Source organism: Cervus elaphus, chromosome 33, assembly GCF_910594005.1.
Source record: "Cervus elaphus chromosome 33, mCerEla1.1, whole genome shotgun sequence".
NCBI lineage: Eukaryota > Metazoa > Chordata > Mammalia > Artiodactyla > Cervidae > Cervus > Cervus elaphus.
In genome coordinates this window covers 23284819-23310164 of record NC_057847.1, presented here as the reverse complement: position 1 = coordinate 23310164, position 25346 = coordinate 23284819, and the positions used below count along the sequence as shown (strand labels likewise).

Here is a 25346-nt window from a genome sequence, read left to right as displayed (position 1 = left end):
TTGGAAGAAAAGATATGACTAACCTAGACATATTAGAAAGCAGAGACATTACTGTGCCAACAAAGGTCTGTATAGTCAAAGCTATGGTTTTTCCAGTAATCGTGTATGGACATGAGAGTTGGACCATAAAGAAGGCTGAGCGCTGAGGAACTGATGCTTTCAAACTGTGGTGCTGGAGAAGACTCTTGAGAGTCCCTTGGGACTGCAAGGAGATCAAACCAGTCAATCCTAAAGGAAATCAGTCCTGAATATTCACTGGAAGGACCGATGCTGAAGCTAAAGTTCAAACACTTTGGCCACCTGATGGGAAGAGCCAACTCATTAGAAAAGACCCTGATGCTGGGAAAGATTGAAGACAGGAGGAGAAGGGGATGACAGAAGATGAGATGGTTGTATGGCATCACCAACTCAATGGACATGAGTTTGAGCAAGCTCTGGGAGATGGTGATGGACAGGGAAGCCTGGCGTACTGCAGTCCATGGGATCACAAACAGTCAGACATGACTGAGTGACAGAAAAACAACAACTGACATCTACAGACTCTTATACTCAAAGCTGTGATGGTGAGGCCACCATCCAATGGAAAATGGTAAGACTTGGTATTGCAGGCCTCAGACTGCACGTTGTTCAACAGAAATAAAATGACAACCGTGATTCTACCATGGCTGGTTGGCCAGGCCCAGAAGGGACTTCCTGAAGAAGCTGAGAGGTCTTCTGTGTTTAGAATGACTTGAGAAACCCCACATTTAGAAATTAAATCTAAGAGTCCAAAGGGACTTCCAGTTAACACAGTAAAAGAACATGATTATCAGCCCTGGAATTCTGACCATGAGAAGTTAGTCCATTTTTTTCTGAATGCTTATAGCTTCCCCTCATTATCCCATACTTTTACCATTAAAGGGGCTGGGTGCTTATCTTTAACGTGGGGATTCAGGAGATTTGAGGACACTGCATCTCTCTATAGCTATCCTCTGGGAAAAAAAGAATAGCAGGGTAAAAGATGGATGGTGGTTACTTTTACATGTAAATAAAAGCAACCTGCATAATTGGGCTGCACCAAAGAGGAAATGAAAGACTTGTCAAGCCCACTGGCAGGAATGACTATCCTCTTTGAAGGTTTTCAAGACCACTGCTTCCTGAGAGCAACAGGCCTTTCCAGTCAATGCCTTCTCTTGCCCTCGTGGATGTGGCAAGTCCATGCTCTCTCAGGTCAGTCTTAAGCTGTGCTGGAGGAAAAGTGAAGGACGGACACTCTTTGTGCAAATGAACTGCTCCTCTCACCACGGAACCCTCACCCCTGCCCCCTGCAGAGCTGCAGTCAACATTGTAAGGGATCACATTCTATGAAGACAGTGATTTCAATTTGAAGAGTTCAGGATAAGACATGGTTGGAAGAGGTGTTGTTCCACATGTGTGCCACAAATTTGGGATTAGGAAACTTAGAACGACAAGAAAATAATTGTTTGCACTTTCCTTCAGACTCTGAATAAGACTTGCATTTGTAGTCATCAAGGAAGTACAGTGTAATCAGAGAGTCATTGGAAGCCAGTATCTGAGGGTACAAGGTAGATGACACCATACCGTGAGTAATAATATAACCAGCATTGAAATAAATGCTGTTAGGGCCCTGTAGTTAGGTACACTGTTTCAATGCAAAAATTCTGAAGAGTCATGTCATTTTGAGTAACAACATTGGTACTTTTTGATTGCATGGGAGACACAAAATTAGCCAGGAACAATGCAATTAATAATAAAGAACATGAAGAGATGCCTGGGCACTGATTAGACACTATACAAATACATAAGCACCTCTTCTATAACCATTATTCTAAATCTTCATCAATAAATCACTTTACTTCACATACACCCATGGATTTTGTAATCCACTTGTAATCAAACTGCATAGACAGTTAGGAGTCCTATAAAAACATACTTTCTCAAGTCTGCACACACCCTCCAAAAAGCCAGAAGCTTGCTCTTCAACATCAATTCTTCATTTCTATCATAGAAATAAAGCTTTAGTTGAACACATGATCACATAAAGACAGTATTTCCCAACCCCCCTCCCTTGTTATGAAGAATGGCCATTTGACACTTTTTCTCTACAGAAGAGAAGTGCAGGCCCTCCTTGGACCCTTTCCCTGTCCCCGCTGGCTGGGATATGATGGAAACTGAAGCATCCCGGGAACCCAGAAATGGAATCCTGGCGTTAGGATGCAGTCACACTGCCAGCACTGGCCCGCCTACCTTGAGACAAGTCTGGAAAACAGAAATAAATTCCTGTTTTATTTAAGCCATTATATTTTGAGGTCTCCTTGAGATAGCAATTTCCTGAGTGACTAAGCACAGCACATGTTAGGGACATGAATGTAGGCACTGTCAGCACGCAGATTGTAACCATCTTATTAAGGTATGTGAGTGAGTGAGTGAGTGATAGTCACTCAGCTGTGCCCATCTCTTTGTCACCCCATGGACTACAGCCTCCCACGCTCCTCTGTCCATGGAACTCTCCAGGCAAGAGCACTGGACTAAGTTGCTGTGCCCTCCTCCAGGGCATCTTCCTGACCCAGGGATCGAATATAGGTCTCCTGTATTGCAGGCAGATTCTTTATCATCTGAACCACCAGGGAAGGCTTTAACTTACAAAAAATTGAACCTGTTTAATGTGCTCAATTTCATGGGTTTTGACTGATGTATACAGCTATGAAACCACCATGCAATAAAGATGTAGGACTTTTCATCACCCCAAAAGCTTTCCTCAGGCTCTTTTGCAGACCATCCCTCCTCTGCCCCCAGCATCAAGCAGTGGTGACTGACTTTTTGTCACTATAAATTAGCTTGCATTTTCTAAATTTTTAAATAAGAAGAATCAATTTTATTGTCAATCTTCCTTCACCTAGCATAATGCATTTGAGATTTATCCATGTAGCATTATTTCATTCTTTTTTATTGATCACTAGCATTCCATGTGTAGATAACACATTTTGTTTCTCCATTTACCTACTGAGGACTTTGGGGTTGGCTCTCATTTGATGCCATTGTAAATGAAGGCCCAAACTCTGAAACATTCTATGTAGAGTTTGAATGTGCTGTGCTCAGTTGATCAGTCGCGTCCAACTCTTTGTGACACCATGGACTCTAACCTGATAGGCTCCTTTGTTCATGGGATTCTCCAGGCAAGAATGTTGGAATGGGCTGCCATTTCCTTCTCCAAGAGTTTGAATAAAAGAGAAGAATTCCTTAAGACAGAGTTGGATAGAAAAGCCAATATAGTAGAAGCCAACTAGTTAAATACTGTGTCTGACGACAAGGAAAAAAGTACTTCAAAATGGTAGGACTTGACAGCTCTGACAAATGCTGCTATGAAGCAAAACAGTATGTGGACTTAAAAGCGTCAATTAAATTTGATAGCATGAGTGTGATTGACAAGGGAGAGGCGGATGGACTAGAGATCGTAATGAAGTAGTGCTGAGTGAAAGCAGGGAGGAAGGGAGGTAGGGGTTCAAGAGTGGCACATTTGAATAAGCATCTTCAGAGCAATGCAGTCGCTGGAAATAAGTCTAGAATGCAATCATGGAAATGAGCAGCTAGATCAGAGTGGAAGAGAAAGCCACCATCAACATGGAGGTCAAGGAACTGAGGGATGGGGTCTCTGCTGTAAAGTTTGCCCACAGTAAATTTGGAAAGGCAAAAGCAAGAGTTAGGCTAAAAGAGAATGCTGGAGACAAGCATTCTTCTTGGAAAAAGTCAGACTCCCTGGCAAGATAAACTGGGTATGGCAAGGGAAAATTCTAGAAGGGGATGGTCCATGAACAAATGAAGGCAGACTGTCTGATCACTGCAGCAGGTCTTTGGGTTCCACCTCAAATCCAAAAGCTGTGCAAATCCATGAAGGAGGGGAGGGCCAGGGTGGGAATCTGGTTTTTACAGAAGCTCTTAGTTGGTCAGAAAGCTAATCTCATGGCATTAATGTCTTAACAAAAGAATACTAGAGAAAATCAACGTTTCTGCTATTTCTAACACAACTTGTTCATACAGCCAAAGTACCAATCCTATGAGATACAACCACCATTATTTTATATTTATTGCTGTACTTAATCTTTTAAGAAAACAGGATTAACTTTCAGATTAAACACCATGTAAATGTTGTACTGTACTTTAATTAAAATGAATAAGCTAATTAAACCAGAAAAAAAGTTCAAGCAAACCCTTGGGAGTGTAGCATTAAAGGATATACCCTTTGTTAATGCTTTGTGATGTGAGTAAAGATTATAGCATATTAGAGATAAATATTAGTTGGCTTTTTGTTATCTTAAAGGTTCCTGGATTATATATCACACTATTAATGACTAGCTTATATTAATTATGTCTGCAGACCAAAGCAGTATTTGACAATTATATGACATATTATAACATGACTAAATTCTGGGCAGCATTGTTAATATAGATTTGAACTCTCCTTTTCAATTCAGATTTCTGAATATTCTTGTGTTTGGTTAATGCCAATGGAAATGAGCCTTTTTAAAAGGAAAAACCAACAACTTTGTCAAAGTAAAGGCAGAAATGCATTCACTCCATCCTGCTTGTTCCATTAGGATCCTAACTGTGTAAGGATTCCACTGGAGCTATTACTACCAAGTAAAGGGAAGCGTCTGGTAGCTCTCAATGAGCATTCGGTCCACAGCTCATTGCCACTGAAGTCAGGCCATGGTCTGCTGTGTGAATGTGCACTGCGGGGCTCCTTAACGCACAGATTATGGATACAGCAGGCCACTGCTGCTCTTCCCTGCATAAACATGTTCCTGAGAGATTTAAATATGTATACGTATTGCTCAATCTCAGTATAATTTCTGGAATTGTTCTTATCAGTAAAATCACATAACTTTAATGGGGACTTCCTCAACTTGCATATGAGTGATTTTTCTACTAAACTATGAATAAAACAGTCCAGTGAGATTAACTGTATCCAAACACATGTCACAACTTGTCCTCAGTGTGACTTAAGACACTTTGTGTTCCCTTACTTAGTGTGTGTTCTTAATAATTCCTACAATAGTCTCTGAATCTCAGCTGAGTCTGAGATCATAGATGGACAAATGAATGGATAGACAGACAGACAGGAGTGGAGGCGACAGTGGGGACCAATCACTATCTGGTGGTCTTGGATCCTTTTCTCGATGTAAGACCATCCTTTATCTACAGACAGCTGGCAGAGTACCCTGCAGAGTCCTTCTTCAAAGAACCAGTTGTGTAATTTAGACAGAAGCCACATACCAGGAAGTGGTAGGAAATCTATCCAAATGCCTCCTAGTCACTTCTCAGAAGTCTCAGTTACCCAGAGGCCACATCCTTATCATTGTCAGCCTCTACAACACCCACTCTTACAATGGCTGTCCAAACAGTCTGTGTACATAGTATTAATCTCAGCCAATATATCATTCACAGTTGAACATACTTTTAACCTATTTACTTAATAAACTTTCTGTGTCATTTCAAACTTGCAAACACAGGAGAGAAACATTTGAAAAAGCCCTTCACACCCACTCCCAACAATTTTACTAAACCACAGGGATGGCTTACAATCCAAATTGCATTCCCCATCCTGCAAATCATTGAAAACCTGTATGCTTTTCATCAGCCACACCAAAAGCAGAACTGGGCTAATTCTGCTTTCACTGCTTGCAAATTTGAATGCATATTATTTTTATTGTTAACATTAATATATTGCAGTTTTATAGCCTCTATTTTCTGAGGAGTTGAAAGAATTTAATCTTCCCCCTTCAAGATCACTTTTCATTTTCCAGAGAATTGAAGAAAAACAGAAGATAAGGAGAAGAAGAAAAATTACAATTTAAAAAATGTAGGGGGAAAGAAAATGAAGAGGAAGGAATATTTGGAACAAGTCCTTTCTACCAAGTGTCAATGGATTCCCATATTATGAGAAATGTGTCTAAACCTAATTTTTATATGTACAATTTAGGTACTAATAACTAATTCTTCACCTTAATATAGTTATTTCTTTCAAAGCAATGTTATATAGTAATAGCTAACATATATCGAATGCTTACTATGTCATAGGCATTGCTCTAAGTATTTGACATGTCGTAATTCATTCTTCACAACAACTCTATGAGGTTGGTACTGTTTTATTTTCCTCATTTAATAGATGACAAAAGTGAGGCACCGAGAGGTTAAGTAACTTCCCCTCAGTCACAGACCACTAGGAAATAGGGGAGGTGGGAGTGCCCTCCCATTACCACTGTACCATTGAGGTGGATGGGAGTGTCCTTTTCTTACAGGTAAGGCCCAGAGGCCATGTGATTGGCCCAAGGCTACATATAAAAGCAGACCTAGTTATAGAAGACCCACAATTGCGACCAGATCTCTTCACGAAAATTGTCAGTTCCCCAAAATGTCCTATTTACCATCATCTTCTTTTAGAGAACATAAGCTAGAAGTGGCTTCTGTTTCTTTGAGGTGGCTAAGGTGTTGAGAAGGACGACCAAGGAAACTGGTAGTGAACAGCATATGAACAACACATGGCCGAATCGCCCCTCTGTCACTGAATTTAGAGAAGACTTCATGGAAGATGGAACCACAGGCAGGCTGATGAAACCTGCTGAGCCAATAACTTCATGGCCCCTACCTGGACCTCTTACCTTCACTAAGAAGCCCCTGTTCTTGGGAAAGCTCAGACCAAGCTGGTGCAGAGAAAGACCCACTGAGCCCCTAAGTTCCAATGAACTATGAGACTATGGACAAGTCATTTCATATGAGTGTTAGGTACGCTATTATTAAAAATAAAGGCATTGGAAAAAAAAAAATAAAGGCATTGGTTAGGTAAGCTCATCTCTTAACATTTCTCATTACCTTAAATTTGCAATTCTAAAAATGATACTTCACATTGCAAGTAAAAGCTAAAAGACCTGCTTAGGACCACAGAAAATTCCAGGAACAAATTTGCTAAATTTCCAGATACTTTCTAGACACAATCATGAAAGACTGTAATAATTAGCTACTTGGTACTTATTATACATTTTTTAAAAGAAATTTGTGTAAATGAAAATTATTTCTAGTTAGCTGTAAATTGCTTTAAAAAAATGTTGTGTACTAAAATGTGATACTGTCCTGGATTTTTTGACCATGCTAATGGTTCTGTAGGTAAGGTTAATGAGACAATTAGTTTTCTATCATAATTCCACCCAGCATAAAGATTGTTGCCTTTTATTGATCTAATTCAAAAATAATTAATGTTCTAATATTCATATAAAGTAGTTCAAATTTGGAATGGCTAGAATTAATGCAGTTATCACAGTCAATAAAAGGGTTAGGATCCCATAATAATAAAATATAAAATAAAAAAGTACCAGTAATTATTCAAAATTTTATGTGTGTGTGTATAAGTGAGAGGCAGGGATAGAGACAGAGGCAGAATGAGAATAAATATGGCAGAGTTTCCAGAAAGACAGTAGTTTGTAGCACATGAAATGTTTACAAAATCCTTGCTGATTTATGAGTCAGTCATTTTTGCTTCTGCCAGAAATGTATTCAGTGTCCTGCATTTGGTTAAATTGGATTGCCCAGTGTTAACACTCTGACTTTATCTGGTCCATCATTTCTGGCTCCTTTCTAAGAAAGGAGGCTGTGTTAAGAAGGAACATACAGGAAAACTCTGCTCATTCACCCAAACTGCCCCACAATAAAATTTCTTGAAAATGTACATTGAATGTCATTTTGAAGCTAATAAATTTGCAGTGGACTAAAGAAAAAGTCATTCCACAAGAATGAGTGAGAGTTGGTTTCCTGTTGCTCACCTCTACTCAGCCTGCCAATCCCTAGAAAATACAAATCCTCCTAGAGACACAGGAGATCAGGTGACCAGAACATGGCTCTTTGTAGCTGCTGGACTTAGGTGAGACATTGTTCTCAACTCATTGGGCTAAAAAGGCCACTTCTCATGTGACCCAGGTGAATTCACAAACCCCTGCCACTAATGACACAAGCATAATGACTGGATGAAAGAAAATAAGTAGATCAATGTAAGGTCATCATCACTTCCAGGAAATAAACACATTTCCTTTGCTCATCTTTATGTGTAAAAAGGAGCCTATTTTTTTATTTCACCCCCACTTAAATTTCAGTAATAATAAGTGAGATGAGAGACTCCAATATGTCACCCATGTTTAAAGAGTCAAATTGCTAGTTAGAGAAACAACACAATAATTTATTCTAATAAAGTTAGACCAGATACTATTCCTTTTACTACAGTCACCAAAAGACTAAGCCAAGGGATGCACTGGCCTACACGTTAAAGATTTTGAGGGAATGACCATGGCTCTTTACAACCCACCTGAATTATGGAAATGTTCTGAGTTTGATCTTAAGTTCTGGAAAATAGAACGTTCTTAAAATAGTGTAGCTCAACAAAGTAAGCCCAGGAGCAACAAAATTGGAAGCTACTCAGTAAATACTGCTGGGCTCTGAAAGAATGGCGCCAAGCTACAGGCCTCACAGCATGTTTCCTACTCCAAATGGCAAGCCCTTTTAAAGCTATATGTCTGCTTCCATCCATTTATCCATCAGCAATAAAACTGCTTTGATGGGGTTGATTTAATACTAGGGAGAGCCCTGAATTTGATGAATGCATGACAGCTGCTTATTTTGGCCTCCTTTGCAAAGCAATAGCTAGCATTATTTGGCTCTTTTGCATAGCCATAGCTAGCTGTAGGTGGAAATTCTATTTCTTCCCTTTGTTTCATTTATCAGAACATTCTCAGAGTAACTGTTAAAGAAACCAGAAAAGAAATAACTCCTGGAACCCTTTAGCTACAGGTCAGTACAGTGCTGGAAATGGGCATGCTGGCTGAACTCAATGCTTTGAGCAGTCTCTTTGCAGAATAACTAACATCCCCGCCTTAGTACCAAAGTCATCATCCACAGACAGACCCTCCTCGCTTCTCTTCAACCCTTTCAAGTCATCATAGACCTCCTGCCTTGTTTCTTCCAGAAACCATGCCTACCATTTTCCGATGATCCTCTCAGGGAAGTTTTTTAGGTTCCTCAAGATGGCGAAGGTCTCCCAACCATCCCTACTTGACTTTTTTCCCCAACCACTTCCTTGGAATGTTCTCCAATCACAAACATCCAGAGTGTTATTTTTCCTGTGTGTCTTTGCAGCAAGTCCAGAACTTTCTTAGTGGCTTTACGTAACTTTATGGAATTGAACATATTCTTTAGATCAAATGGCAGAAAATAAACATGTGTATTGCAGAATACACTCCACTTAAAGTAGAGAGGTGGAGGGCTGTTTGCTGAGTGCATGGACAGTGTGTGGGCCAGCTGAAAGGGTACAGTGCCTTCTGCCCTGCTGGTTTTCAGTGACTAAAGTACACAATAACACAGATAAATATGTATTTTACACAGAGAGTGTACTATAATAGACTCCCATGTATACATATTGACACATTTATATTTACTACACATTTTCATTCAGTTCTACCAATTTTAGGAAAATATTTCGGAAACATATAGTATATTACCAAATCAGGGTAAGTAAAACATGATATGTTTGTGTTCCCTGGCAAATGCTTCAGATTTTCGAGAAAAACAGTTTAACTTTTCAACTCTACTTCATAAATCTTCATTTCAAATTTAAGGGCAATATCAGAGGTTAGTTTTTGCAGCATCAAAGCTTCTACTCCACCTGAGTTATTTAACTGAAAGCCAGCTCTCCACTGCAGCTCTGGCTGATACAGGGAGAGGCTGTGCGGCGGACAGCACAGGCCCGCCGAGACAAGGTAGGAGGGAGAAGCCACACTAGGAGAAGCTGGCTGGGAGAACTCCACAGCAGCGGGAGGAGTGCAGTGGTTTCAGCCCTCATGGTGAGGGCGCTGAAGCTATGAGGGTATGTGAGAAGATCTGCGGGGCAAAGAGCAACTAGAGAAGCAGGAGGCAATTAAGTATTTAGGGCTGTGGTCTTGGCTCCAGGAGAGCTGTCTGTATAGTTCAGCAGAGGAAGCCAGCGTTCGGCAGCGGCGGGGGGGACACCAGACAGGTGTCAGTCAAGCAGGCTTTGGTTTAGGGAGGAGCAATCAGGAAGCTCCTGATACTGAGAGTAGAAACCCTGCCCTTGGAGTGACTGAGATGAGCAAGGGAGATAAGCCTGGGCCTAGGGGAGCCACACGGGTATCGAGGGCTTGAGTGACGGATCACTCGGCTCACTCGGGCTCACTCGTGGTCCTGGAGGAGAACAACTAACCGCCCACACAAAAGAGAAAGAAAGAGTTTCACGAAGGGATGGTTTTCAATGGAGGGGCAGGGTTAAAGAAAACCAACAAAGGACTTGATGTGCTCTGGAACTGGAATAAAGGAGCTGGAAGAGTTACCACCCTTCCCCTTGCCTGAAGGAGCAAGGGGAAGGAGCCTGTGGGCATTCCCTCTCAGGGGCTTTGATCTAGAGAGTCATCAGCTGGGGCTAGGGGAGAGAGTCAGCAAACAGTCACTGCCAACACAGGTCCTGGCAGGGAGGGACTCCAGGAATAAATACTGCACACTGTCTCTCTCCTCTCTTCACCAGCCGGATGCAGTGGAGGGGCAGTGGGGAGCCCAGCTGACGTAGGACATACAAACAGTCCCTCAGAGCAAGAGTGGGATGGACAAGTGAGCAGAGTGAATGAGCCGGGGCAAACTAAGGATGTGGAGCGCAGCGAGAACCCTGAGACAAAGGTTACACTTAGAACCCCCAGGTCAGAATCCAGAGTTCAACTTGCTTCTAAGCATACACAGAGGTGAGGAGGTAGAAGGGACGGTCCTAACAATTTACCTAATATTCTATCTCTGTCTCTCTTTTTTTCAGTTTGACTCAGGTATTGGTGCTAGTCTGAACACCCAGGTGGGGTTTCTGCATTTAGCTATCGGAGCAGGAAGGTGGAGGCATGGAAATAAGACAGGGATGACAGGCCGATACAGCTCTAGGCACCCCACAAATCTCAAAATCATGTCCACTCTAACACCTATACTTGGTTCTCAGGATACCTTCCAGCAGGTCATATCAGCATTAACACAGTCTAAGCCCCACTTATAAACCTGAGGAAATTTAGATGGCCCAATAAGTCTGCACCCACTCCCTCACCTGCAAGCACATTGACTACATAAATCACACACACACGAAAAAAAAGCTTATTAGAAGAAAATCAACTACCATTAGGAGGAAGTTCTGTTCAAAGTCAAGGAGCCCAGGAGGCCTCCTTCACCCGCAGATACCACAAACCCCTCGGTCTAGGTTGGAGCTGCCCTCACGTGGCGGGGTCGCTGACCCCCCCGCAGGTGTCTCCTGGCTGGACTGCGTTTCCACCCTATGCCCTTCCCTGTCACTGCTCACGCTGCAGAACATGCAAACAGCCACTGCTGACCAAGACCAAGGCCACTGCTACTTCCCAGGCCACTGGGCGGCTCCCTCGGAACCTCCTTTCCCCAGTCTTAAAGTTTCTTTTAAAGCTCCCAATCCAGAGGGTTCCCTTACAGCTCCCCATGTTGCAGTGTTTGCTTGCTGACTTAATTATGTTCATTGAGCTTCTGAGCTATAGCACAAGGTCAACCCACAGTAAGGTATTCAAGCCAACCGCTCTCGTAGCACGATCAGCAGGGACCGGCATGAAGTCCAGGCACCTCCACTCTCTCCTGCCTTCCTTCTCCACCAAGCATGTGCTCAGAGGCTATAAAGAGTCTTTCTCTTCTTTTTTGTTTGATGTTTCAGATCTGGTGCTAACTATCCGTTTCATCCTTTCCCGTCACTAATTCTACCCACTGGGATTCTTCAGTAAACACACGTTTTATGGATGCTTTACAAAGATGTTGAGAGAGAATAAAATGGCATAGCCATCAACATCTCTGTGTATTCTGCCCAGAGTCTCATCTCATCCAGATGCTACACAGCTTGATAGGCTCATAATTAGTTTGACCCAGAGAATCTGAGACTTTCAAAAGGCCTTTCAGGAAGAGCAATACAAATCATCACCTTATAATAAAAAGCCACCATTTATTAAGACTAACTAGGTCTCATACATTAAACTGTGTGGTTTACATATTTATACTTTAATTCCTATATATGTATGTAAAGGATATATTTATCCCTTAATACAGTCACCCAATGTATTATGTATTGTTACCTTCATTTTAGAAATTAGCTTAGTATGTTTAGGTAATATCCACAGGATTAACAGCTAGGAGGTTGCAAACACAGGATTTGAATTCAGGTATTCTGGACAGGCTAATCTGAGTGCCCACAATGCCTGCTAAGCCATTATGAGCCCCTTCTGGAAGTGGGGGCTAAATCACCTCATTATGTAGAGGTTTAGGAATATGTTCATTTAAAATAACAACAAGGCCAAAACATGGAATTCATAGTACCATGAATATGAGAATAAATAAGATATGTGGGTCTGAGTTTTCACCTCCCTCACATCTGTGTATCCTTTGAAGCATTTCTTAAATGGATTATTTTCCTGGCATACTATATAATTTAGAATAAACATCTAAATATAATATATTAATTATAAATAAATACTGAATATAAACAATTCATACTACTTCTGGAACTGCTTAAGGTATAGGTCAATTACTCTTTCTCATAGCTTTATTAATACACTTAATTATTGTAGAAATTATTAATTCAGTATTTGCATTTAAGGCTGGTAAACTCCTTTCCCTAAAGCGCTGTTTCCAATTTCTGATCTTAAGCACACTCAGTCAGAGCTTATGATCACCATCCACACAAGCCCACCCCAGACGTCAGAACACATTTCCCTGACTTTCTTGACATCCTGCTCTGATGTGTATTCTTTACCTTCTAAGATCCACAGACGTTAGCAGCTGGCCTTGACCAACTCAATTATAGGAGGATCTCTGTCCTGAAAGACTTTTCCTAAATGTCTACAACTCAGTCCCTTTACTGGCCAATAGAACACCCTTCTTGCCCCATGGGGGCCTTTCCTCTCCCAACAATCCAGAACACACCATTCACATTATCAATCATCATTCCATTACTATTATTTACTGTTATGTAACACACCATTTGCTTATTTCTTTGCACCCATTAGCATTTTATTAGCTTTCCCTGAATTACACTAATTGGTAAAAAATAAAAAGGAGATCAACCATACATGAGTATGAAGAAGATGTAAAGAAGGTGGCAGGGGGTGTTGAGAAGAAGGTACTTGAGGAGTTAAAATAATGACTGTTGATTCAGGCAACCAAGTACCTCAGCTGCTGTCTCCAGAGTTTCTATACTGTACGGCCACGAAACCCCTGTCTGTGCCCTGCCTCACTTAAGCTTCCACCTCTGGAGACGCTATAAAACAGAACTGTGCGTGGAAGAGGGCAGGTGGTGATGACCACAAGAAGAAGCAACTAAGGCCAATGTACTTTACAGTGATGGCTGTGACCAGAGAAGTCAGCAGTTCCCTCGGGAAGACAGGCAATGGGCAGCCTCCCTTCCCCATGCCAAGACATGCCAAGTCCAGAGCTCACAAATTAAGTGCCACAGAGGCAGAGCAGATGATGTAAATAAATGAGGTGACCAAGAGAGGGACAATCAAGACTGCACATACAAACTGCAGACCTCCTGCCCAAGCAGAAGGAACTGGCCACCTCTCAGCCTGCCCTGGCCAGTGCCAGCTATGATTGTGGTCAGTGATGCAGGCTCCTCTGGTTTCCCAAGAGAATTCTTAAACCTACATTTTAATGTGAAGCATCTTAATTTTTAAATGGTATTGACAATTTTAATGTATTTTTAAACCACATGTGCCCTTGCCAATGGACACACAGGTGCGACCTATGGACGGCTAGTTTGCAAGCCCTGCCTGAGGCCAGGTGGCTGAGATTAGCTGCTTCTTTCCTTTCACTAGATTGTTCCTTTAAACCGAGCCCCCCCACACACACAGCCTCTACCCATCCCCCGTGGCTTTTCCTCTACCTTCTCCCCTTCTGCTTTTGCTCACATCATCCTAATTCCTTCACTCCAAACCCTCACTCCCTTCTCTAATGCTGTACACTTTCCAGAATTCCATTATCATGATTATATAAAAAGACCCAAACCCCCCATCAAATAAAACAATTTATGAAAAATCAAAATGAGCAAAACTTTTAAACCTTGCATTAAAAGCCACCTAGTAGACTCCTTTGTCCCCTGAGGGAATGTAAGATGTATTAATATTTCAAAGGTTTATACTTGAATCTATTTTTTATTTCTATTTGATATCACCTCATACATAGGCTGTCTTTTCTGTTTAAGTTCTTGGAGTGACGAGCACTGTCAGCTTCACCTGTTCAATCCACTCTAGTTCCCAAACACCCCTCCTCTCCACAGACATAAAACTGCTAACACTTCAGACCTCTCTCTTTGGAGTTAGTTGACAGTGGTGCCTGGAGCCCTCCTTGTCCTGGGGCTCTAACAGCCTGTGAGGAATCATGGCTGGAATTTCTCTAAAGGAATTTTCTAGATATTCATCCATCACCTCAGCAACTCTGTTAACACAGGCATTTTCACCCCCCATTTCCTGGATTAGACCCAATTTCTGGTCATTTTACAAGACAGGTATCCAAAACAGGGCCAATCTTGAGTCTAGAGAGAGTAGGCAATGACTTCTATACGGAGATCCACCAACAAATACAATAAAAACTGAAAGCGTCCCCACCTGTTCATGGTGGCTGAAACCTCAGGCCAACCTCTTCATTCCACCTCCAAGGTGCAAGAGACTGTGCCCCAGAAAAAGCTGAGCAAACGTCCATCCATATTAGGGGTAAACAGCAAACGTTGGGCACCTTCCTAACAGCAAGGTTAGGTGGGAGGAGAAGGGCGAGACCTGGAGCTATGAAGTAGGCAGGAGCCTCACCGAGGCGGGGCCAGGTAGCTGAGGTGGAGGCGTGGCAGTCGCTGCACTACTTTGCCTGACTCTCTTTCCTACCCGGCTCCCACTCTGCTCCTCCTCCGACCTGCAGCAAAGTCAGAATTTTTGCCCGCCAAAATCAGAGAATTGGGGGAAATACTTTAACACTTCCTCCAGTCACTAAGACAAGATTAAAATCCTTAACCCACCTCCTATCCTACAACTCCCTACCACCCCAGTATTTAACAACAGTTTGCACAAATAACTCAGGAGATAGATAAAATCTGCTGGAGTGTCATGCTGTTAATTCCTGAACCTGAAGGCCTGAGGCAAGTCCTTTCTTATTGAGGAATTTCACTTTCCTGGTCCAACAGAGATACAGCCCAGAGGGCAAACTCCCACGTTGGGTATAATTCTTTGGGTGAAATGTTTAGAAGAGTCCTGCTAACACAGAGCAGCAATTTCCATGCAAATTCGCGCCTGTGGGGGAAAATTGCAATTGGTCCAAGCATAGTACTGATGGGACACCCCCTTCCCACTCCAGTGGGGTGTGGAAACACGACTTGAAGGAAGAGATCTATCTGTTTGTTCAGCTTTTCTCCCTCTGAGCACGCCAAACATAAACGACTCCTGTGTTGCGAAGGAGGCGTTCGCTCCACACTGCTGCTCCGTGGCAAGGACTGCATAGAAATGAGAAGTTGTGTTCCTCTCCTTCTCAGCGGGCGGCAAGAACAAAGGCAGTGTTTCTCACAAAGAAAACAGAACAGAGCCAGGGCATTTGTGTTTTGTGGAACAAAAAAAGGTTAGCCATGTGGCATTTACAAAGAAAAATATTCATTTCAACTTGGTTAATTCCTGGGGTGCTTGGTTAATTCCTGACAGTGCTTCAACCCACCTACCTCAATTCCAATGGCCTGTGGCCATTCTGGAGCAGTGGTGGAATCAGCGGTGCACAGTTCAAGGCCAATAGATTGATTGTTCTGGTCTCCACCACTAACTATCAAGATGAATTGGAGCAAACTGCAATAAATGGGTTGAAGTAGCTCAGTGGTCTTCAAACTGGGGTTTGAGGACATTTGCCCTGATACACGAAGACTTTCTAAGGGCTTTGCAGGGAAGGGGGAGCTTTGGAAAATCAATTGCCAAGTCTTCAACTTCCGCATGTTCTTTTTCCTGACATTAATCTGCTAAAGTCACGTCTCAAGGACTCTTTTTTTCTCCCAATGGTCCTTTTCCTACTTTGCAGAAGAAAAGCACACTCTTCACCCACCAAAATCACTGTGGGCGGTGACTGTAGCCATGAAATTAAAAGACGCTTGCTCCTTGGAAGAAAAGCTATGATAAAGCTAGACAGCATATTAAAAAGCAGAGACATCATTTTGCCTACAAAGGTTCATCTAGTCAAAGCTGTGGGTTTTTTCCAGTAGTTATGTACAGATGTGAGAGTTGGACCATAAAGAAGGCTGAGTGCTGAAGAACTGATGCTTTCAAACTGTGGTGTTGGATAAAACTCTTGAGAATCCCTTGGAGAACAAGGAGACCAAACTAGCCAATCCTAAAGGAAATCAACTCTGAATATTCATTGAAGGACTGATGCTGAAGGTGAAGTTCCAATACTTTGGCCACCTGGTGCAAAGAGCCAGTTCATTGGAAAAGATCATGATGCTGGGTAAGATTGAAGGCAGAAGGAGAAGAGGGCAACAGAGGATGAGATGGTTGGATGGTATCACCAATTCAATGGACATGAGTTTGAGCAAACTCCAGGAGATAGTAAAGGACAGGGAAACCTGGTGTGCTGCAGTCCATGGGGTCACAGAGTTGGACACAACTTAGCAAATGAACACCACCACCACCACAGTCTACTCAGGTACATTGTCCTGAGGTGAGAAAACCTCCAGGACTTCTTCCTGAGGGAGAGTCCTTTGAGAGAAAAGTAGGAGATTTTCAAAAAGAAACATACTGAAGGGAGGTGAAACACTCATGAAGCCTCTTCCTTCTTCCTTCTCTCACTATTTTCTTTCCTTCCTTCCTTTCTTATAGTCAGAATTCAAAGCAAGAAGGTTCCAAATGGTTTCAGTCAACATTTATTTGAATGAAAAAATGAAATAAGATTTTTTTCTGACAGAAAGGAAATCCAATTTGGCAGAATGGTTTGACAATAAGGACTAGCTTTGCCAATTAATTTATGTGATGGACACTCTCCATAAATTTAATAAGCTAAATCTGCAGCTGTAAAGTTTTGATGAAAATACCATTTTAATCATGGATATAATATTCAGTACATCAGCTAAAATATTCTTTGCAACTATTTCAATTTATGATTAAAAAATTTTAGATGTCAACTCACAAAGGATCTTCCAAAATTATTGTACAGACTTGTTGTTGTTGAGTTGCCCAGTTATATCCAACTCTACGACACCGTGGACTGCAGCACGCCAGGCCTCCCTGTCCCTCACCATCTCCCAGAGTTTGCCCAAGTTCATGTTCATTTTACAGAATGCATGAGCAAAAAAGACTGAAGCCACCAGTCTAGGGTGGAATTCCACTAGTCTGGAGTTCTTTCCAGATCAAACTGCATGTGACATTTCTTGGTCTTTTCTCTCTCCCTCTCTCTGCACCCAGCCCTATACCTCAGTCTCCTAGCCTTGCTCCACTGCTTTATCAATCACAGCATTTGAGAGGAGCCTTTGTTACTAGTGTTCAGTATCCCTTTCAGCTACCCCCAAATAAAATTCACCTGAAAAACCCAGGAAGGTCAAGGGGGAAGCTATGGGAACCTGGTAGAAACTCCCCAAGGCATTCCCCTTTATGTCTTGACCATCTTACAGATGAGGGGCCTGGAATGTCTCAACTGTTTCAGTAAAAATAATAAACTTGTCTGTCTCAGTCCCCTTACTGGAATAACTTAATATTTCCTCCCTACTCATAAGAAAGAGATATGATATTCAAGGTCAAACAGAGTAGCAACCTTTCTTTTTAACTTTCTCTTTGTAATGCATTTAACTGATCCAATTCTCATATTTGTCCACAATGGTCACTCCTGGATGTGAAAATGAGGGAAAAAAAAAAAAAAAAATATATATATATATATATATATATATATATATATATATATATAAAGAGAGAGAGAGACAGAAGTGGAGGTAGAGATGTAGAGAATAGCTCCCATTCCCTTTCCTTGGCTTATAGAAGGCCAGAGTGGTAAGAATCCCCTATTGTTACAAAAATCATCAGCAAAAGAGATAAACTCCTCAGTGACTCTGATTAGCTATACTAGTCAGCTGGTTTTGCTTTACAAAAAATTTCTTTAATTTTTTTCTGCCATGGCCCCCTTTAACCATCCAGTAATAGCTATGGAACCCCTTTTTCACCCCGGAATGGCTGTACCAATTTTTCTTTAATTGCAACAGCATGTAACAGATCCCTTTGTGTCTGACTTGTTTCACTCAGCATAATGCCCTCCAGATAAATCCATGTGATTGTAAATGGCAGGATTTCTATCTTTTTTAAAGCTGAATAATATTCCATTGTGTGTATAAACCTCATTTTCTTTATCCATTGATCCATCAGTGGACCCTTAGGTTGCTTCTATATCTTGGCTATCGTGAATAGTGCTGCAATGAACTTGGGAATGCAAATATCTCTTCAGGATCCTGATTTCAATTCTTTTGGAAGTGGAATTGTATGGACCCCTTTACAGAATACACAAAAGAAATGAGTAAGATTGCAAAAGGAGATAATCATCTTGAAATAATGTTGTAAAAACACTTTTAAAAGCAATTTTGTGGAATAGTAGTATTTGTGCTTTTGTATTGATATATCAGCAAGTGTCAGCAGCAAAAATAATATTTATCTTATGTTTTAAGTAGTTTGAAATATCCGCAACCACTATAATATATTACTTAAAAATCTATGATTTGGTGACAAATTCAGAGATACTGCCGATATCATTGAGGTTTGTTGCTTATATATACATAATAAAAGGAAGTGTTAAATTTCAGTTAGAATTTAGCAAAAATACTTAAGTTTTTCCCATTCAAGTTCATGGAGCCCCTGCTCTAGACAAATTATGACTCAAGCAATATTTTGAAGGTCTGAAGTAAAGTGGAAGTAGCTCAGTCGTGTCTGACTCTTTGCAACCCCATGGACTATATAGTCCATGGAATTCTATAGGCCAGAATACTGGAGTGGGTAGCCTTTCCCTTCTCCAGGGGATTTTCCCAACCCAGGGATTGAACCCAGGTCTCCCACACTGCAGGTGGACTCTACCAGCTAAGCCACAGCGAGGCCCTTTGAAGGTCTGTCCACCTTCGTTTTTGGCCTTCTTTACTCTAGTTTGCTCTTCCTTCCCTAAATACCTACCCTATGGTAGTTTAAGCTGATGTGAGTTCATGCATATTTACCACCACTCATTGACTTCATTGACCATCTACCATTTTGCATACATTATTTGTATGCCTTATGACAACTGCCCAAGGGAGGGGAAAAAAAAAAAAATGAAGCTCAGGAAGTTAAATAACTCTCCCAAGGCAACAAAGTAGAAGACTCAGTATTTAAACTTAGGTCTGTATGGCTTAACATTTATTCCCATTTCCACTGCACGCCGCTGCCTCCTTCTGGCTTAAAGAAATTTTGCATTTTAATAGGCAGTCTAAAAACCAAACACCTCCAGGAAATAAATTTCTGACGGAATTTCAGGGATCATCAAAGAGAGCTATTTGGAGATAATCTTTAGACACTCTTTAAATTTTTCAATACTAATTAATTCTTTTCACCCACTTCTGCAGAGAGGTAAGAAACTGAGTCAAACCACAGAAATATTATACATCTCTAATCCTTGTGAGGGCTGCACAAATTTCAGAACACTGTGGACAAATAGAACTCTTCAGTACCTTTGAAAAGAAAAGGGAGACTGTGGGGAGGATATATTTACCTGGCTGCCATTGCAGGCATTGTTCTATTATAAATACATTCTGGATTTTTAAAAATTATTCCAAACACCGTAAAAGAAACTATTAATCCTTACTTGACAGAGGAAGAACTGAATGACAAAAAGGAAGAAGAAAACGGAAGGAAGGGCTCTACCCTTCTGATCAACTTTCCAATAGCATTCTGATTTTATAAGCAGATTTCTCAAACTCTATAGAAGGAAGAAAGTACTGGGGGCGGGGGGGAGGACAGCAACTGAAACATTCTTTCACAGATGAATTTCACAGACAACTTGAAGGGAGCACCCTCCCTCTAGACTGTAAACTCCCCGCGGGAGGGATAAGACCGAGCGGTGGGCACTCTCCCGAGCAGCTAGAGTAGGGTCTGGCACCAGAGAGGCTCACGGTGACTCTTTAACTGGACAAGGCAGCACTGGCCTGTGAACCTCCTCTGTAGCTTTTCAGAGGGTCCAAGGCATTCTGTTCAGTGTTTCTAGCAGCTGGATTTTCCAGGCCATAAACTTTGGACAATGCTGTATTCATTAATCAGTGAAATGATACATGTCTCTATCTCTTCTCCTTATCTTTCTCTCTTTCCATGTCTTCTTACTATATTTAAGGCAGAACTGGTAAGGCATCCACTGCAACCACTGGATGATAGGCTTCATCTGGTTTTTTAGTAATATTTCTCAGGTTCAAATATATGGTATTCTAGGACTTCCAGGTTTGATACCTGGGTCAGAAAGATCTCTTGGAGAAGGAAATAGCAACCCACTCCAGTATTCTTACCTGGAAAATCCCATGGATAGAGGAGCCTTGTGGGCTACAGGTACACTGGGCCCCACAGAGTTGGACACGACTTAGTAATTAAACAACAACTGAGTGGATTAGAAAATTAAGATGGATGGGAATGGATTATGTCTAACATATTTTATACTACAAACATTCTAAAAAACCTCCACTAGTCTCTAACTGATCTTCTCCCTTACATAGTACAACTCTAAGCCATTTCAAAAAATATTTATTAAGTACCTACTATAACCTTTGTCCTATTCTAGGTGTAAGGAGTAGGGAGTACAATGTGATAAGTCAAAGCAGCAGTATAAATGAAGCTCTCTGGATCAACGAAGTAATGCTCTTTGCAGTGCTTCCTACATTCTGCTTTTACACATACTAGATCATATTTTTATTAAGGCCACACATCCTCCCCTAGGTGGTAAATAGAGACAGTATTATCACCAAGTATTAACAAATTTTCAAGACTTGCCCAAGTTCCAACAGTGTGTCAGTTGGAGAACTAAAGCTAGAGACCAAACCACAGAGATCTAGCCCAGGGCTTGAGTCTCCGCTTTCACAATCCATTCCTTTTCCAGGCAGACTGCTCTCCTATATCACCAATGTCATTCAATAAAACTGCCATGCATAGTCTGAGACCTCTCAAGCCATCTCATGATGGAGCCCCCTGTTGTTCTACATCTCACCCCAAAGCTCCACATGCAATTATTCCACCAGGTTGATGAGCAGAAATGGGTAATGAACTATGAATCCCATACCTAGGGGTTCCACTTATCTATTGCTACATAAATGATCCTGAAACCCAACAGTTTAAAGCAACAGTTTTACTATGTCATGATTCTATCATGAATTCAGGCTGAGCTCATCTGGGTCATTCATCTATGCCACATGATATCAATGGTGATAACTCAGTTGGCACATGGCCCCAATCACGTGTCTGACACGTTATACAGAAAGGCAAGTGGCTATAACACTGGTCTTATCTGGGACTATCCGCTGGAGCACCTGTATGCCTCCTTTCCATACAGCAGCCTCAGGGTAACCAGACTTTCTACCTTGAGACTCAGGGCTCAAGAGTAACGCGGCAGGAGCTGCAGGGTCTGTTGTGACCTTGCCTCGTAAGTGACACAGCATCACTTCCAGCATACTCTTTTGGCTGAAGCAGTCACCAGCCTGCCCAGATTCAAGGAGAGGAGACACAGACCCCGACCTCTCCATGAGAAGAGCCTCAAACGATTCGCGGCCATGATTTAATACAATTACGTATGGGTTTCTTCTATTAACTTATAATTCCTCTTCTTAACTAATGGTGGCCCAGAGAGCTGTCTCTGTTCCCACACCACCCATTTCCTCGTCTCACGTCACCCAAGTTTGCTAGCCTTCTGCTTGCTGTGCACACTCTGCACGTTCCTATCTCTGGCAGTGTTGTGTCGGATGGTCATTTCCTGGATCAGGGCCTTCAGCACAGAACGCTCTCTGTCTTCATCTGTGGCTCCATGAGAGATACACTAAGGGACTGTGTCCTCATTACTTCTACTAAAAGGCACTCACTGGTTGTCTCGTGCCAGGAGCGGCTTCTCCATTGCTGCTCCTTTTGCTCCGTTCTGTCCCCCAGCACTTCCTTGTACGTATGTCAGGTATGCACTGATCTCTTCCAACTTAAGACTGAGCTCTCAGAGTAGGGTCTTTACCTGTCCTAACAGGATGCTCTGTGCTTCCAACAGTACTCGTGAGACCAAACTGTAAAGTAGATAAGAATGCAAGCTTTGGGGTCAACAAGCTCTGGATTCCTAATCCCTGCTCCACCACTAACTGTGTGATCTTGTCCAAGCTCCTTCATATCACTGAGCCTTAGTTTCCTAGTCTGTATAATGGAAGCAAAGATATATATGTCCTGTCAAAAGGGATTAAAGGATTGCATATAGACAAAGCAATTATCACTTTACAGGCACTGAGTAACTACCCATGAAAAGGTACTGTGCTGTTCTGTGCTCAGTCATGTCTTTGCAACCCCATGGACTATAGGCCACCAGGCTCCTCTGTCCATTCGGGGTCAGGCAAGGGTACTGGAGTTGATTGCCATTTCCTTCTCTAGGGGATCCTCCGGACCCAGGAATTAAATCCTCATCTCCTGTGTCAACCAAAGTAACAGTAGTAGCACTACCAGTAGTAGCAGTGGTGGTTAACAATATCTAACTGACAAAGGCCTATGACAACAGAAAGTACTCATGAGCATGCAAATAAATTCCTTTTTCTACAGATGTATAAACTGGATTTAGAATACGGGTATAGGTGTGAGTATGAACATACATACACATGCTTTAAGTTGAAATATTTATATTTTCTCTTTTTACAGGTATATTTTATTTATATTTTTTAAATGTCCACATGGGTATTTTCTGTCATTCATTCACAACAACGTTTCAAGTAATTTTTACTGAGACAATCTACCTATTTTAGAAAAGCATTCAAATGCTGTGGTTGGGCTCGACATATCACGAAGAATACAGCATGATGAAAATGTCTCTAGAGCATCATAAAGAAACACTTCAATATTGAAGATGGCTGGATTTATTCCAAGGACTGAGACACAGTCTGCCTATCACCAGCTCAGCTTCAAAATATGGTTCTTGGCTCTGTGCCACAGTTCAATGAGTGTGATCAGTGCAAATACAAGGTGAATAAATTTTAAAGATACTGAAGTAAGTTATTTCCCAACACAAGAACACAAGGGGCAAGACGATCTTGATTAGTCAATGCCTGAGCTAGTATTTCATCTTGCACTAGATGATGTGAAGCTTCATGTTATTGACTCCCTGTTTGAATTTCTTTGGAGAAAAGCAATATTCCACTCTGAATTGGTTATTATCACAACACCATCACCATGGTTAAGATGTGTCAATATTCCTTCATCTGGGAGATGCTTAAGGTCTAAGGTTTTACCGGTCCTGATGTCTTGACGTGAAGTAATCTGCATCACAATTCACATGCAATTCACATCATTTATACAGGTCAACCTTCCTGAACAAGTGAAAATTCTTCCTACAGGGACTATATTTACCTGCCATTCATCCACAGTTGTGCAGAAGAAACTGGGTGGAGGATGGAGTTAAGGGCATTTTAGAGGCTCTGAGGTTTTACTTCCCAATAGGCAGCAAAGGATGGGATGAAACATTGCGAGTTCCCAGGATTGGTATAAGTTCTGTGTATTAATTTCCTAGGGCTGCCATAACAAAGTACCATAAACTGAGTGGCTTAAAGGAGATTTATTGTCTCGTGGTTCTGGAGGCTAGAAATCCAAAATCCAAGTGTCAGCAAAACTGGTTCCTTCTAAGAGTTGTGAGGGTAAATCTTGGTGGCTCTCTGCTTGCTTCTGGTAGCCCCAGGCTTGACCAGTGCTCGGCTTGTGACAGCGTAAATCCAATCTCTGTCTCCATCTTCACATAGCTGCCTTTTCCCCTGTGTGTCTAGATTATTTTCCCTCCATGTGTGTGTGTATATAGATAGATAGATAGATAGATAGATTTAGATTTAGATTTAGATATAGATATCTGTGTCCAAATTTTTTTATACAAAGATATCTGTCCCATTAGATTAGGGCAGATAATGACCTCGTTTTAACTCAGTCAACCCTGAAAAGGCCCTATTTCCAAAGATGATGTGCTGAGGAGGGTAGAACTTCGGCATACTTTTTTTGGGGGGCGGGGGGGTAGATACAATTCAACCCCTAGTATTCAGTATGCAAAATTGAGAGCAAAACAGAGCAAGGAAATGGCACAGTCATATCATAGCAATGTAGGACCAGGAAAAATGCCAAAGTCACACAAAAGATTATCATTCCAGTCTTCCAAAATTATTTTTCCATTGTTTAGTCTCCTTTTATGCAAGCTACCATTAACATTGTTTCACTTTCAATCTCTGTAATTCAAAGCACAGAGAACAATTTGATAACCTTTTCACCCAGATCTGTTTTGGGATGTCTCGTTCCCAAATAGATTCTTCTGCTAGGTACAGGATTTCCCCAAGCTTTCTATATTTGTTATTTCTTTAGCAAAAGGGTTTGGAATAACTTGCAGCCAACTATTCTGTATCTTATTTTACTGAGAATAATAGATGTGTGTGGTGATTATCATTAGACATAAGTTAGTTATAAATTGACAAAACCTTCCAACATTGGAAAATTGATATCTTTCTCAAAAGAGTGTTACTTCTCTTCAACTCTGGCCTCCAGCTTTCTAAAATCAACATCATTCAGGAAGGATTTAAATAAAGAATCTACAGTATGTATGACATTGTTTGACCATAAAAAATGCCTCTGCCCAGGACTGGGCTCTTAGAAATGGACTTTTGCTTTCTTTCAAGTATACTCTTAGATATGGACTTTTGGTTTCTCTCAAGAAAGAACACTATGAATCTGGGAATATCTCCTTCCTTTGCCAAAAATATATGGTTCAAGCTTTGGAACCTCTTAGAGGACTAGCTGGTAAATACTGTATGAGATGGGCTTCCCCACTGGCTCAGTGGTAAAGAACCTGTCTGCAATGCAAGAGACACAGGGTCAATCCTGCGGCTGGGGAGATCCCCTGGAGGAGGGCATGGCAACCCACTCCAGTATTTTTGCCTAGGGAATCTCATGGACAGAGGAGCCTGGCAGGCTACAGTCCCTGGGGTCACAGAGTCGGACACAACTAAAGCGACTTAGCATGCATGCACGCACTGTATGGAAAACAATGGACAA

The 25346-nt window shown here is 41.6% G+C and overlaps 1 protein-coding gene across 12 annotated transcripts in view; it reads right to left on the bottom strand.

Annotated features, from left to right (window-relative positions):
* The window catches only part of LOC122688494 (histone-lysine N-methyltransferase SUV39H2-like), a 380972-nt gene that overhangs the window by 296126 nt on the left and 59500 nt on the right, over positions 1-25346 (bottom strand). For 2 of the 12 annotated variants that reach the window (XR_006339487.1, XR_006339488.1), the window contains one exon: positions 421-2259. The exons of the other annotated variants lie outside the window; for them this stretch is intronic. The gene's annotated coding sequence lies outside the window, so the exon portion shown is untranslated. Of the gene's footprint in view, positions 1-420; positions 2260-25346 lie in introns of those variants that run through there. 12 annotated transcript variants of the gene reach the window in all.